Source organism: Pinus tabuliformis, chromosome X (assembly GCF_031772625.1).
Source record: "Pinus tabuliformis cultivar Carrire ecotype Pingquan chromosome X, CPIR1, whole genome shotgun sequence".
NCBI lineage: Eukaryota > Viridiplantae > Streptophyta > Pinopsida > Pinales > Pinaceae > Pinus > Pinus tabuliformis.
In genome coordinates this window covers 161,651,280-161,667,048 of record NC_142308.1, presented here as the reverse complement: position 1 = coordinate 161,667,048, position 15,769 = coordinate 161,651,280, and positions in this window count along the sequence as shown.

Here is a 15,769-nt window from a genome sequence, read left to right as displayed (position 1 = left end):
GTCTCCACACATTATGTATTTTTTGTTGTTTTCATGGCCTAAGTAGTCGACAAAATAATTCCTGCGGTGTTCCTTGCCTCTAAAATGAGTGGGTACGTAAATATTGAAGAGACATATTTGGTATCCAGATGTCTTATTTATGAATTCAGTTTTGATCCAATGCATCTCTTTGCGCTGAACTATTAGTTCCCATGTGGTCTGATTCCACATTGTACATATACCACCTCAAGCATCAGTTTCTTTTATAGTTGTTCCTTCATAGTTTTTTGTTTTTTTGGATTATTTGATTCATTTCTTGTTCATAGGATTTGGTATCTTGTATTAGGAAGAAGTCAAGACATTCAGATTTGATAAGGTCTTTTTCCATATTGAATTTCTAGGGATGTATGAGGCCTCTGCAGTTCCAGGAGACCATATTCATTATTTACTATGCGATGGAGCAGAGAGGCCTTTCCCTCTCACAGTCTGATTTTTTTTCTTTGTTTCTATCACTTTTCTCTATGTATGTTTCCATTGGTTACTGGGTTCCCATGGCCATTTCTTTTATTGTTGCTTCATCCCTTATTTATTTGTTTGTTTTCCTTCCAGGTTTCTTATGACTATCAGAAGGGAGGATGTATTATTTAGATTGATTTCTAGTTAGGATTCTTTCAAAGGGAGGAGGGAGGGGACTAAGGGGGAGAACAGGGGAAGAGGGGTGCAGAAGGGGGGCGAGGAGAGGAGAAGGGGATAGAGGAGAGGGGGAAGGAGAAGCCAAGGATTCGTGAGTGAGAGTAGGGTCCTAATATCTAACAAGTCAGAGAGGAAGATCAAGGGAGGTGAAGGGATTAGAGTCAGAAGGGAAAGAGAGAGAGGAGGAGGGAGGAGGGGCATTTTGAGGAGGGAGAACAGAAGAAGAAGGGGCTAAAGACTTTGAAGGCTTGGTTTCAATTTTTTTCCTTGCCTTTGCACGTTTCTCCTTGCTTGTATGTTGCTTTTTTTTTACTTCACTTGTTGTTGCCTTTGCACATCGCTCCTTGCTTGCATGTTGACATGCTTAACAGGTTCGCCCATTCGTGAAAAGTGCATGCTCGACCATCCGTCCGTCCGCGAACACATCTCACATGTTCGCTTGTCCGTTGTTCCATGAACACATCTTTGCATGATCGTCCGTTCGCCGGCACATCTCTTTGCATGCATCGTTTGTTAGTCCGTTGGCGAACATGTCCTTCTGCATGTACTCCCTTTGTTCATCCCATTCGTCGTCACGCCATGTTTGTTCGTATAATTGTATCTGCAGTCACTCATGATGAGACAACATCAAATCCATAAACCTCCTAGTCTACCATGATGCATGATCGTTTCAGATGCAGATGACCGAGAGAGGAGACAAGGTTGCAAGTTGCGAGCTAGGGTGGAGGCTCCGGGCACTGTTGGTGAAAACTGCGCATGGGGTTACTGGGTGATGTAGATGGGAAATCCAGATTGACAGTGACTGTCTGTGGGGTCTAGCTCAGCTGGAGGTAAAAACTGCATAGTTTTTGAGAGTAGCAGTCTGGGCTGCGGGAAGGCTAGCAGGAAAAATCTATGAAATTTTTGGAGGGAACTGGTAGCTGGCTGCTGGGACCTTGGTAGCAAAAACTATGAAATTTTTGGAGGTAATTGGTAGCCGGCTATTGGGACATTGGTAGCAAAAACTACGCAGTTCCTGAAGGGAAAAGACAGTCAGTTGCTGGAGCTTGGCAGCAAAAACTGTGCAATTCCTGGAGGGAACTTGTAGTTAGCTGCTGGGAGCTACTAGTGGGGAAAACTGCGTTGATGTTTGGAGGCTGGTCTGTTGATTACCTCTGCACAGTTTTTGAGTTGAGAAGATTGTTGGGCAACATAGGGCTTGCTCATGAAAACTGTATAGTTTTCTAGGTGAGCAGCTAGTCGACTGACTAAAGGGATGGATAGAAAAACTGTGCAATTTTCTAAGGGAGACAGGGACGGGCACTGGGTGTTTGTCTGGCTTGTTTGCACAATTTTCTCAGTCAGTGGAGTGGGCAAGGTCTACAGCCTCTGTGCAATTTTTGAGGGGAGTCAGTCTGAGGTGAGTGTCGGGTCAAACTCTCCGATTGACCAACATGAAGGTTGATTGATCTGCTTATGGGCAGCACATCTTGAAATGGCTTGCTTGGTGCTTCTGCATTGCTTTGGGTGATAGTCGACCAAGTCGATGGCGGGGTGAAGGTCTGGCTATCAGAGGGGAATTCCGTTGTCAAAACTTCAACAAAATGACTAATTGTGTGAACGAGTGAAAAGGTGCATACATGATCTTGCAAACACACACTTACATGACTTGGTGATGAGATTATTCTAACCATCCACACACACATGCTCAACATGATTGAACAACGGTGTGAGCGATAAGCACGACGCTTGTGATTGATAGTTGGATGACCGTGAAGACGCTTGCGCGATAGTGTATGTGACTCTATGTGTGAGCACGACGAATGTTTACATAGCAAACACATGTACACACAAAGCGAAGACCTTGTAATGACCAAAACATGGTTGCAAGCATGAAATTAACATCAACATGCAAAAGTTATCAGTGGAATGATCAATCAAGGTGGGTGCAGAGACTCACACGAGCTCACAGAGTGAACCCGAGTGTGCAGTCATCAAGTAAACTCTCAAAGGAGGCTCTGAAATTGGTTGCAGGCCAAAATTTTGGAAGGTGTTGCAATTGCTACAACAGGTGGTAATACATGAATCTCATCCGAAAACACAACTTTATACTCTCATACCACTCTCAAGTCATTTAAGGATTTGGTCTTAGCTTCTTTTCAATGACCTTCTACTAGAAAATCAAATAATTTACACCCTTTTCTAGAAGTCCTTTTTAATTGTAAGGATTATATCTACCTAATAGAAATTGGTCTAGATATGTCTTTGAAAATTTGTACCTCTTGCTCACCCATGGTACAAGTAACAATTTTGTCTAAACAATTAACAATTTCCCTATGTCTTTCCAACCAATCCATTCCCACTGATACTTCATAGGAGAAGAAAGGAAATATATTCAGGTTTATAGTTGTTTTATTTCTATTTAATTCAATGGGATAGACCTTCACCCAATTTGTAACTTTCCTCTTTGTGGCGAATTGGACCAGGCAAGAGCTTTTGTATTTAGTTTACATTTCTCCATTATTTGGGGACTAATATAACTTAAATTGGAACCTAGATCTATCAAAATAGACATAGGTTGGTTTAAAATATTACCTTCTATTTCAACCATGGTGAATTGATTCTCAACTTGACGTTCCTCCAACATTGTGTTAATTCTAGCAATACTTTTGGCCACATCATTCACTATGGAGACCTCTTGAACATTTTGCAGATTTTGAATAGCTTTCACATTATAAGGGAAACTCTGCAAGAGATGAGGCTCCCCATAGCTCTAACACTACAACAATTTTCTTTCTTTCCCATTTAATCCTTTGTTGTTCAGATCTATTGGTCTAGTCTCAGTCTCAGTTTGAGTCTTTTGATGTTAATTATGGTATTTGTTAAAATTTTGATTCAAGTGATTGTTACCAAAATTTTTAAAAGAAGAAATTTTAGACCCTTTTCATCCTTGATAAATCTATCCTTGCTTTTGTTGGGCTAGGATTTTACATTTTCACTCCTTTGTTTAGACTACTGGTAACAAATTCTAGCCTTATGGATGGCTTGATCCATAGTTGGGATTATCATATTTAATTCTCTCCTTAAACGAGAGGGGAAGATAGTTGATAAATCCTTATATTTTAGCTTTTTCCTCATGAATGTAAGGCACATGTTGCAAGAGGTGAGTAAATATGCAACGAAGTCACCCATGGTCATTTGACCGAGTCTTAATTAATGTGATTCCTTTTCCATATCATTGTGGGATCTTTCGATCAAGTACTTTTCTTTGAAAAATTTATGAAATTCTTCCCAATTTCTAATTTTATCTTCTAAATTATGTAGAATTCTAATCTCCTCCCACCATAAAGATGTTTTTCCTTGTAGCTGATAAGTTGTTAGTTTATCCATTAACTTAGTAGGATACTCATAAACTTTGAAGTATTAGTTTATGACTCATCGTCAAAGGTTGGAGGTCTAATTTTATTGAGCTCCCCTTCAAGCTCTACTTTCAGTTTTTTCCCTTGACGAGGAGGCATTTTAGTTGAGTTACATTCCTCTACATCTTCAGGTCTTTCATCTTTACTTTCATCCACACTATTTGGGTTCTTACGTTTGGATGACTCTCCCCTATCATCCTCTTTCACAAATGGTTCTATAGTTTTTAGATTTGACCTTTGTTAAATTTTTGATAATTTTTTCTTGCTCGGTACTAAGTTTTAGCAACTTCTCATTATCTAATCAAATTCTGGTTAGCTCCATCCTCAGTTATTTAACTATATCTAGGGGGTGGTGTTTCTCTTCCCAACATTTTTCTCCTATATGTGCTCTTGCAGGTGATTCTGCCATCAGTATTCCTTCTTCCCTTATTTATTGCATAAGACAAAGAATTGAATTTGTTAGATAGAAGCTGGGATTAGGCTCATGGGTCACAACATTGTATCTTATTGATATGATACCACATATCATGTACCTCAAAAAATCCATTCAATAATTACATCATAATTTTATTTTATTTTTTAAACTATATACTTTTTAGCTATTTACAAAGTCTCATTATGCCATGGGGAAAACAAGTGTATTTAAACAAACGAGAGTTCCTATTCTCACAATTTCTATTTTATGGCCATCACTCTTTCACTTGCGAGAATCATCAGGTTCCATTCTTACATTTATTATGTTACTATTGATAAGTGAGGTGTATTTTTTGCTAAGGAACCCACACCTAATTCATCTTCCTTAAATGTCTATTTGTTACTTCATGGATCTACAATGCCTCCTTTTCTATTGATACCCCTTGGTTATAATATCAAAATGGGTTGTTTTAAGGTATTTAATAACATGTCATATGTTATCACCACTTATTTGTTTATCTCTCTCTCTCTCTCTCTCTCTCTCTCTCTCTCTCTCTCTCTCTCTCTCTCTCTCTCTCTCTCTCTATATATATATATATATATATATATATATATATATATATATATATATATATATATATATATAGATATATATATATATATATATATGTGTGTGTGTGTGTGTGTGTGTGTGTGTGTGTGTGTGTGTGTGTGTGTGTGTGTGTGTGTATAGTCAACAAACCCTTCTCAAAGGTTGATACCATAACATCACTATTGAAACACTCACGATTTACCATCACATTATTACTATTCGTTATTATGACTTGGATTAAATATATTTTTAAACCTTTATATTAACATTTTTATCATTGTAATTTCTTTATTTTTTTATGATAATAAAAATATTTCATACCCCGAAGTTTCCATGTAAAAACTCGGTTCCATGGGCTTAATTACACCCTAGCTATTTTACGTCCCTAACAATGTGGCTTGACTCTGTGGTGACACCTCACATGGCCGTGTGATCTACCAGAGTGAGAATGATCGATATCTAGGTTGACATATCCGACGATGGTTATTGCTTTGGTTGGGTAGTGATGTAGGGGCATCTTGCTCAGAAAAACCATTGCATTTTAGTAAGCATATGGTCTTGTCTTTCAAGGGACTCGATTCCCTAAAGGGTGATTAATTATTTATTTTCCTATGTTTTTATGAGGGTTGTATAATAGTGAGGATATTGTAATGAAATATTCTCGTTAGGAGAGATTTCAAGAATAGTGTGTGAGTTAGAGGAACTAGGAGTTAGTTTCATGATTTTAGGGGTTAGATTAGGATATGTAGGATTCAGGTGAAATTATTCAAGATCTGAACCAAAATTGGTTAATAGAATCCTTTTGTGTATAATTTGTAAGCCTTGAAGGCTTAAAAGAGAGAGTTAGTAAGGGAGTTAGCAGATAGGAGGGTTGGATTGTGAGCCTACGGTCATTGAAACGAGAAAGTGCCACTGATACAGACCATGTAAAGGCATATCAGGCTAAATCTAGATTGTAAAACAGGTTTTTATGTGTATCTGTACATTTATTTAATGAATGATGAATGAATTCAAGTTGAATTTCTGAAAGTCTTTCTGAGTGACAAAAGACTTACCATCTGGGTAGAATTTGTGTGATTCTAGTTTGGATTTAATAGATGTATGTACAGGTCAAGTAAAGAACGAATTATGAAATCTGGAAGAAGGGAAATAATATAGAGAGTATTATGTATTCCAGTTCGAAGTGGTGTTAAAGAAACAGAGGTATAGTTGCAAGGCAGAGTAAAGAAATCAGAGAAGTCTCGGCACACTGTTTCTAAGCGGAGAAAGGAGTTGGCAGAGTTGAACTTGGTAACAAGTCAATCTGGAGGTGAGAAGGAAATTTAGTGGAAGCGCCAAGTTTGGTGGAAGAGTGGAACCACGACGAAGTGGAATTGTGATTAAGTGGATTTCAGAGTAAGTAGAATCTTGAGCAGTGGAATGGTGAGTTGGTGATGGAACTGGGTGATCAGTAACGGAGTGTATGGATGTTTTGATCGTGGTTGAAGGCCCGTGCTAAATCCTAGCCATTGATCTCATTTTCAAATGCTTACGTCACAGTCAACTGCAAAGGTTAAGTTGTTTGGTAATCCGTGTGCTTGTTGAAGAGCCGCAAGCCATGGATTTGATGACCGCGTATATCCAACGGATATAGAGTCACCAAGCATTCAGATTTTAATTCCAAAGAACGGACTCGAACATTTTTAAGGATTTATAATCCTTATCGCCTCCATAAGGCTAAGTAAACGTCGTGCAAGATTCCCGTGCGATATTGTTATTGATCGTTGGATCAAGTGTGTCTTGATCAAATGGTGGAGGATCGGCGATTAATTTTGTTGATTGGGTGTATCATCAACCATTGAATTGGGTAGAAGATCAATGACAGAGATTGAAGCTGATAAATCTTGGAAATGAGCGAACCTGAGAAGTTTATGGATGCGGGTTTATTTTATTTTGGGTCCGGTCTTGTGCATTCATGGGGGACCGGCATTCGTTGGCGGATTATGTGTTAAAGCGTTGTTTGGTGATTGGTCGGGTTTTTGTTAAAATCCACCAATGGAAATTCTTCTGATTTGTAGAGGTGGGCCATAACCCACAGGTTCATGTAAGGTTATTATGAAAACCAGGGAAATTGCCTTTAGGCAGTTTTTCCTGCGTCAAAGTGGTATCAAAGCAGGGAAAGGTTTCTTGCGAGAAGAAAGAAGATTTTGCGTGCGAAAGAAGGAGGTACAATTATGTTGAATATTGGAGAATTTGTGGTCTTTATATTGATGCACAAGTAGCATCATAAGAAGGTGAGAAGATTGCAGCAACCTAGAGCAAGGAGTGCTCAATTGGTTCCAAAGGAAAGAACTAGATAGAAATGCTAACAGAATAAGCTCAGAGGAGAGAAGCTTAGTGAGGCATATGTAGCAAGAAGGAGACTTGTTACTGCAGAGGTATGTTGCAGCTCATAGAAATATCATGAAAGAAGTTCCATTGAGGAAGTGGGTAGAATTGCTATGGGATGAAGGAGAAGCATATGACCAGGAGGTCATAAATTTTTGTGCCTTGAGAGTCTGATGCAGGAGCATCTGACCACCCTTAATCAAAAGTCAAATTCAGAGCTATGGAGGAGGAGACGTGGACAATCATGTAACCCGGGAGCAATTTTTTGTTAAAAATGAGCTAATTTGATGGAATTGGTAGGTCTTTAGAACACTTGAATTAATGTAATTATCTGCCATGTATGCATAACGAAAGATTTAGGAGTTTGTTTGAACGATTTTAGGAGAAGATCATGGATCTAGAATGATCCATGATTCTATAGTTATTTCTATATATTATGAACCTGCGTGTTCTGATAGGGGGATATAGAGAGACAGATATAGAGCATAGACAAAGAGTGAGAATGCAATGTAGTCTAAGGAGAAATTGTGTCTAAGGCTGAAATGCCTTAGTTTGTAATCTATTATGTATATAATAGAAATATATGTGTTATGTGGATTTTCATGTATATGTGTATGTTTGACCTATAGTTCAGATGTATGTGTTGGAAGAGTTAAATTTCGTGTGACAGGTTATTGATTGATCATCGATCACTGTAAGGATCGATGGTGATCCAACGTTAATACGATATTCATGTGTGAAGGCTACAATAGAAGCAAGTAAAGTGGCTGATGGAAAAACTCAGAGAAGTTGAGTTGGAAATGGAAGTTTCTATTTGTGAACCAGAGCAGGGTGAAGTTATGGGTGAATAAGAAGGAATTATTGATGATTTTCTGAACTATTGGACAAATGTAGACCATCAGGAGAATGTAAAACCTTATATTGTTGAATCTAATAATTTTGATTTGATTACCGATTTTGCAGAGGATGAGCAATCTTTTGAAGCTTTCAAAAGTATGGAAAAGTATCTTTCAGAAGATAAAAACTCTGAAGTAAAGAATGATGGAGGATGTCTCTTGAATGAGAAAAGCAGTGAAGCATTGCTGCATTAGGTATGGAAACCTGGAAAACAACAGCAGATAGCAGCAACAATAGAACAACTGACAAGCAAAGACAAATTACAAAATAAAGTCTGGGATCCAGGAGGAATCAATTATCTAGACTTATGACCAGGAGGTCATAAATTTTCTTATCTGGGGAGTCTGATTCAGGAGCATCCTGCTCAGAAAAACCATTGCATCTTAGTAAGCATAGGGTCTTGTGTTTCAAGGGATCTGATTCCCTAAAGAGTGATTAATTATTTATTTTCCTATATTTTTATGAGGGTTCTATAATAGTGAGGATATTGTAATGAAATCTTCTCGTTAAGAGAGATTTCAAGAATAGTGTGTGAGTTAGAGGAACTAGGAGTTAGTTTCATGATTTTAGGGATTAGATTAAGATATTTAGGATTCAGGTGAAATTATTCAGGATCTGAACCAAAATTGGTTAACATAATCCTTTTGTGTATAATTTGTAAGCCTCGAAGGCTTAAAAGAGAGAGTTAGTAAGAGAGTTAGCAGATAGGAGGGTTGGATTGTGAGCCTACGGGAATTGAAATGAGAAAGGGCCACTGATACAGACCATGTAAAGGCAGATTAGGCCAGAGCTAGATTGTAAAACAAGTTTTTATGTGTATTTGTACATTTGTTTAATGAATGATGAATGAATTCAAGTTGAATTTCTGAAAGTCGTTCTGAGTGACAAAAGACTTACCATCTGGGTATAATCCATGTGATTCTAGTTTGGATTTAATAGATGTATGTACAGGTCAAGTAAAGAACAAATTATGAAATCTGGAAGAAGGGAAATAATATAGAGAGTATTATGTATTCCAGTTCGAAGTGGTGTTAAAGAAACATAGGTATAGTTGCAAGGCAGAGTAAAAAAATCAGAGAAGTCTCGACACATTGTTTCTAAGCAGAGAAAGGAGTTGGTAGAGTTGAACTTGGTAACAAGTCGATCTGGAGGTGAGAAGGAAATTTAGTGGAAGTGCCAAGTTTGGTGGAAGAGTGGAACCACGATGAAGTGGAATTGTGATTAAGTGGATTTCAGAGTAAGCGGAATCTTGAGCAGTGGAATGGTGAGTTGGTGATGGAACTAGGTGATCAGTAACTATGGAGGTTAGGAGTGTATGGATGTTTTGATCGTGGATGAAGGCCCGCGCTAAATCCTAGCTGTCAATATGATTTTCAAATTCTTACATCACATTCAACTGCGGAGGTTAAGCTATTTGGTAATCTGTGTGCTTGTTGAAGAGTTGCAACCCGTAGATTTGATGACCGCGTATATCCAACGGATATCGGGTCACCAAGCGTTTGGATTTTAATTCCAAAGAATGGACCCGAACATTTATATATTAAGGATTTATAATCCTTATCGGCTCTATAAGGCTGGGTAAACGCTGTGTAAGATTCCCGTGCGATATCGTTACTAACCATTGGATCAAGTGTGTCTTGATCAAACGGTGGAGGATCGATGATTAGTTTTGTTGATCGGGTGTATCATCAACCGTTGGATTGGATGGAAGATCAACGGCGGAGATTGAAGCCGATAAAGCTTGGAAATGATCGAACCTGAGAAGTTTATGGACGCAAGTTTATTTTATTTGGGGTCTGATCTTGTGCATTTAGGTGGGATCGACGTTTATTGGCAGATTATGTGTTAAATCATTGTTTGGTGATTGGTCGGGTTTTTGTTAAATGCACCAATAGAAACGCTTCCGATTTGTAGAGGTGGGCCATAACCCACAGGTTCACGTAAGGATATTATGAAAACCATGGAAATTTCCTTTAGGCAGTTTTTCCTGCGTCAAATAGTCAGGGTAACTACCCTCCCCCCCTCCTCCATCTCTACCTTCATTCACATCCTAATGTTTTGTTGTCAGGCACCCAGTGAAGAAAATGACGGTTTGAGATTGTAACTTTCTCCTGGTTCTACAACTTGCTACCAGGCCTTTCCCAAGAGAGGATCTACACCTACTGAGAAGGTTATTAGGGTAAAATTTTGTGATTCATGGTGGAAAATTATTTTTCACCACAAGTACCAACCATCTACAATTTTTTTTCTTGGGTTATAAAAAGAGAATTTGGTCCTTTGTATTTTTTTTTAGTTTTCTATTCTTGCAAAATGTTTAGACTGATAACTAATAATATTTATGTAATTACCTAGGTCTAGGACTTGGAAGAGGCTTAATTTTTTAGGAATTTATCACCTCTAATGTAGGTTTATTGTATCTAGGTTCCAAAATCAGGGTATGGCTTCGGTTCATCTGCCTAGTAGAGGCTCCTCAAGTAACTTCACCAGGGTTTCCCTTTTTCATTATGTATTTTTTTCTTGAGTTATATCCATGACTTCTATAATATAAATATGATTGAGGGTTTTATTTTTATTGTTATTTATAGAGAAAAATTCCTCACACTCACCTATTTCTCCCTTTTACTTGAACATGTTCGAGTTTGGTGTTCTTGGTCACAACTATCGGGAGTTGGGGCTTACACCAATTTTAGGTATAAACTATATAATCTCTTATAGCTTTTAAAACCTTGAAATGGTGAATCCATTTACTTCTCTACTTATTAGCCCTTATGTTATATATTGTTGTTAATAAATCTTATAACCCTTTTCACTTATATCAATTTTGTCATAGGTTAGAAGTATTGGTTGATGAATAGATTCCTCTCAGGTGAGTTGTAACAAAACCCTGCTATTTTGTCTCAGGGTTTGTTTGAATTTTCATCCTTTTTATTCATTTATTATTCTAATTATAGTTATTTATTCCCTTGTTGCAAGTTAGTTCACGAATCCCATACAGAGGGAGGTTTCATAAATAAAGGGGTTAAGGTTTCTCACAAATTGATTTTCTCCAAGTACTAAATTACTTGTCAACTCATATCCTTCCATTACTTCTAATGCATGGTCGTTGTTATGGAATTGTTGAATTTGGGTCGGTTATGGCCAAGGCTAGCATTGGCTTGTTTACCCATGTCACTAAGAAATTTTATATAGTCATGCACATATTTCTTGGTGGCCAAATTTGTAGCTATCCTATTTAAACTACAAACTTTTTATTTCATGTATACATTGGAATATGTCTCCTTGTACCTATGTAATTTGAATTTTGAGTACTAGAATTGATGTACAAGTACTTTCCATGTTCTTGAATTATACAATAATTCCTCCTTTTCCAACAAAGATTGGAACCATATCATTCTTATCTAATTCTTTCTTTCTAAATTTCTTTTAATTATATTTATGTAATAGATGAATGACCTTTTTCTAGCAAGGTAAATGTATTTATGGTTATTAATATTTCAAGTCAGCGCAAATCTCTTGATATTATTTATCTTTAAATTACTATGTATAGTTATGTTTCCAATTTCTTAATTTTTGTTTTAATTAACATGGTTATGCTTTAGTATATTCTTCTAGTTATCTATATAAAGCTCTACTAACTCTGGAAAATGTATTTGTATTTACTCATTTTCATACGAGTTTCAGACCTCCTATTTAGTTCTTGGTCGGGAAAGAGCCTTCCTAGACAAGGAACTAAATCACATGACTCCTCGTTCCTTAGTTTTTTGCAACTTTTGTTCTTGCAAGGTTCTCTTTTTACATAAGTAGGGACTGCATGTTGTTAAAAGTTACCCAGAAGGTTCTTCCTTAGTGTTAATCAGGATCCATGCTGACCCTATTGTAGACATATTACAATAATAAAAATAGTTATTACTTTACCCATATTATTTATACAGAGTTGATTTATAAGAGAGATTAGACATTTTTTTCAGGTGAACATATATCAACTAGACACTTACTACTCATTCCCATCCTGTGCATATAAACATAAATAATCATGGTACACAAATTCTTAACAGATCCTAATCAGACAATCTAGTCACTTATCTCAGTGTTTGAAAATATAATAGGGGAAACTATGCTCCTCCCAACTAGTGAACGACTATCTTAGCAATCCCGCCCCCTCCTCGAACCTCGGGGAACCGTTCTGTTAGGAAACAAACCAATCTCTTTCACAAATTTCATTCTCAAGCCCTAAGAGTGTCTTGCTAGATCTAGGTTGATAATATTTTATTCTTTGATTTCTAGTCATTATTTCTCACCAAAACCTTAATACTCAGATTTCCTTTTTCTTCTACAATCTCTCTTCTTTCTTCCACCCATGACCTTTATCTCCCATCACGTTTATCCTAGTGGTAGGATTTTTTCGTTTTAACTGTGACAATTGTCACTTCGAAACTACCCTTTCTTGGACTATAATTGATTCTTAACTGCTTCCTTATAGTTTGGTGACTCTTTTTATATTTCCAAATAAACAATAGGTAGAATAAACAATATTTCATTATTAACATTAAATATCTATATCTGTCATTAAAATGTTCAATTTTAATTTTAACCTCATGGCCAATATCCAAACTTAATCGTCAACGTGAAAATAAAACCATAAAAATCTAATAGGAATTAATTTCATTAATGGCATTACATAACAATTCTTAGTTTTTAACTTCATTATCCAAGATCTAGCTAACTTATAGAGCCCTTCCTTGCTACCATAAGTAATCTCATGAAGCAATACAATCTATATCCAAATGTGTGAATTCACCTACTATACTCTAATCCTTCATCATTGCACTCATCAATGCCTTTTCTTTTTATTATACTCATGTCACCTCTTTGTTTCTTTAACTAATACTTGAATAAAATGACCAATAAAAACAAAAAACAAAGTGATTACATACATATACATATACATATACTTTACTTTTATATATATATATATAACTACATAATGCTTAAAGAGTAAGACAAACTTTTATCATTAATTTAAATATGAGGAAACAATACAATTTATATCTAAATATATGAATTCACCTACTATACTTTAATCTTTCATTGTTGCACTCATCAATGTATTTTCATTTTTATTCTACTCATGTCACCTGTTCATTTCTTTAATGAATTCTCAAATAAGACATCCAATAAAAACAAAAAACAAAATGACACACATAAGAGTAAAACAAGCTTTTATCATTAATTTAAATATAAGGTATATGACTAAATTTATTATACTTCAAAAAAAATAAATACTTAATTAGATACAATTTCTCCATCTATGAGACAAACTCACTACTTAGGAAATTATATTATAGTTATCTAAATTTTATATTTAATAAACATTATTTCATTAAATATTCATATTAAAATTGCCTTGAATACTAAAATTGCATTTTGTGTTGCTAAAGTTTACCCAAACATAAATCCTTATATTCTATGGTTGTGAAATGTGATGGCATGTACTGCTTTTTGTGAAATGTGAAAAACCATTCAAATTGAATTTATTGTTTCTCTAGTTTTATGAAATGTCCATTGTTCTCATAAAGATAGGGAAGTGGGTTTCATGTAGCTATCCTTGTCATTTCCCTCACTACTAAGATTTTGCCTTCATTGTATTGCAATCAAATTCACCTTTTTTTAAAAAGACTCTTTCCTTCTAGGTACATCTTTCCATGCCTTCGTAAATAAAAGGTAGTGGTGGTAGGGTCATTGTAGTCATCCTTCTTGTTGTTAATATATTGAGCTTCCCAAGAGAGTTATGAGACATTTTAACATATGGTTTAATTTTTAAATCAGTAATTTTGAGTTATCGTGATAAATTGATTATGGTGAAAAGCATTTTAATATGGAGGTCATATGGAAATGATGTTACAAAATTATTAAGATTAAATTGAATCGTTATTATCATGATCTTTTTACTCATTGACTATTTAGTATAACTAAAAGCTCAATATAATATATATTTTATTATCTTGTAGTAAGAATTGGTCACATCATTTATTTTTCTTATACATATATACATAAAACTTTCAAATGATATCATAAGCCGATTAAGTTGAAAAATAATGAATTTTGGGAATTCACTCTTACTTATTAAATGATTTAGGAAAAACTTTACCTTTAAGAATGTCACTTTCTAGATTAAGATATCTTGAAAAGATTTATCCAAGTTTCATTTGCACACATCTTTTGTGAAAGAAATCAATGGGTAGACACTTTGAGAAAAGTTTCATTTGCACACATCTTTTGTGAAAGAAATCAATGAGTAGACACTTTGAGAAAAATGGCATCTAGCTAATGGCTTCTCCTTAGTCTTGTCCATAAGATTTTTCATTTCCTTTTATGGATATTTTTATTTTGGTTTTTGAACAAAATTTATGGATCAATGTGTCTTTTTGGAGTAGACATAGATTTTTATAATTGGTTTTTGCTTAATTTTGTAGGAATTTGTTCCTCCTATAAGTTTGTAAGATGTTTACTCAGATATATAGATGTGTGTTTAAATAATGAATAAAGGTTTTGAGAATGTTATTTATTTTGCAGGAAATTTTCCATCTTATAAGTTTATACCATGTTTACTTAGATATATATAGAGGTGCTTTTAAAGAATAAAAAAAAGGTTTGGGAATGTTGTTCAAATATTGTGTTTTCAAACATATGATTATTATTATTATTTTAAAAAATGTTATAAAAATATATGATTGTTATAATTTTTAAAGGACAAATTTTTATATACTTAGTGTAATATATGGATTTTGCAGTAGGTATAACATAATGGTGGTGTTTGTAATAGAGTGTTTATGTATCTCTAGTTATATGCTACTTTTTTGGTGATTCCACTAGGGAGTTCCCATAAATCCTTTAGTCTCTGAAGTGAAGGTTCTCTCCACTTTCATGTCTCTTTTTTCTTCCATTTTTCCTTAGACTATGGAGTCCTCTTTCAACACTTCTAACTTTCCCCTTTCCCTTGCTTCTATGATTGTTTAGATCCCTCGAATCCAATGGGAGCTCTTTTAGTAGGTTTCTTAGCTACAAGCCCTTTTGCTTTCCTAGTTTGTATCTCTTTCCTTGACCTCACAACCTGGGTTCCCTCTCTATCTTGTTACCTCCTTTCATCATCTTCGAGCCTTATTTAGGAATGCCTCTTTGTCCTTCACTCTCTCATATTTAGAATTTTTTTTGGAACCTCATATTTCTATCCTTTCCCCTTCTCAACATGAGGACCTACCCACCTTATCATTAGTAGATCATGGAGGTCCCTTTTCTCCTCTTCCTTTCCTATCTCCATGGTATATGTGTTACCATTCCACCATATGGTTTCCCCTCTCTCCAATATAAAGGCTCCCCTTCCTCAACCCAAACCTTCAAATTGGAAAAAAATTCGCTAATGTGGTGCTTA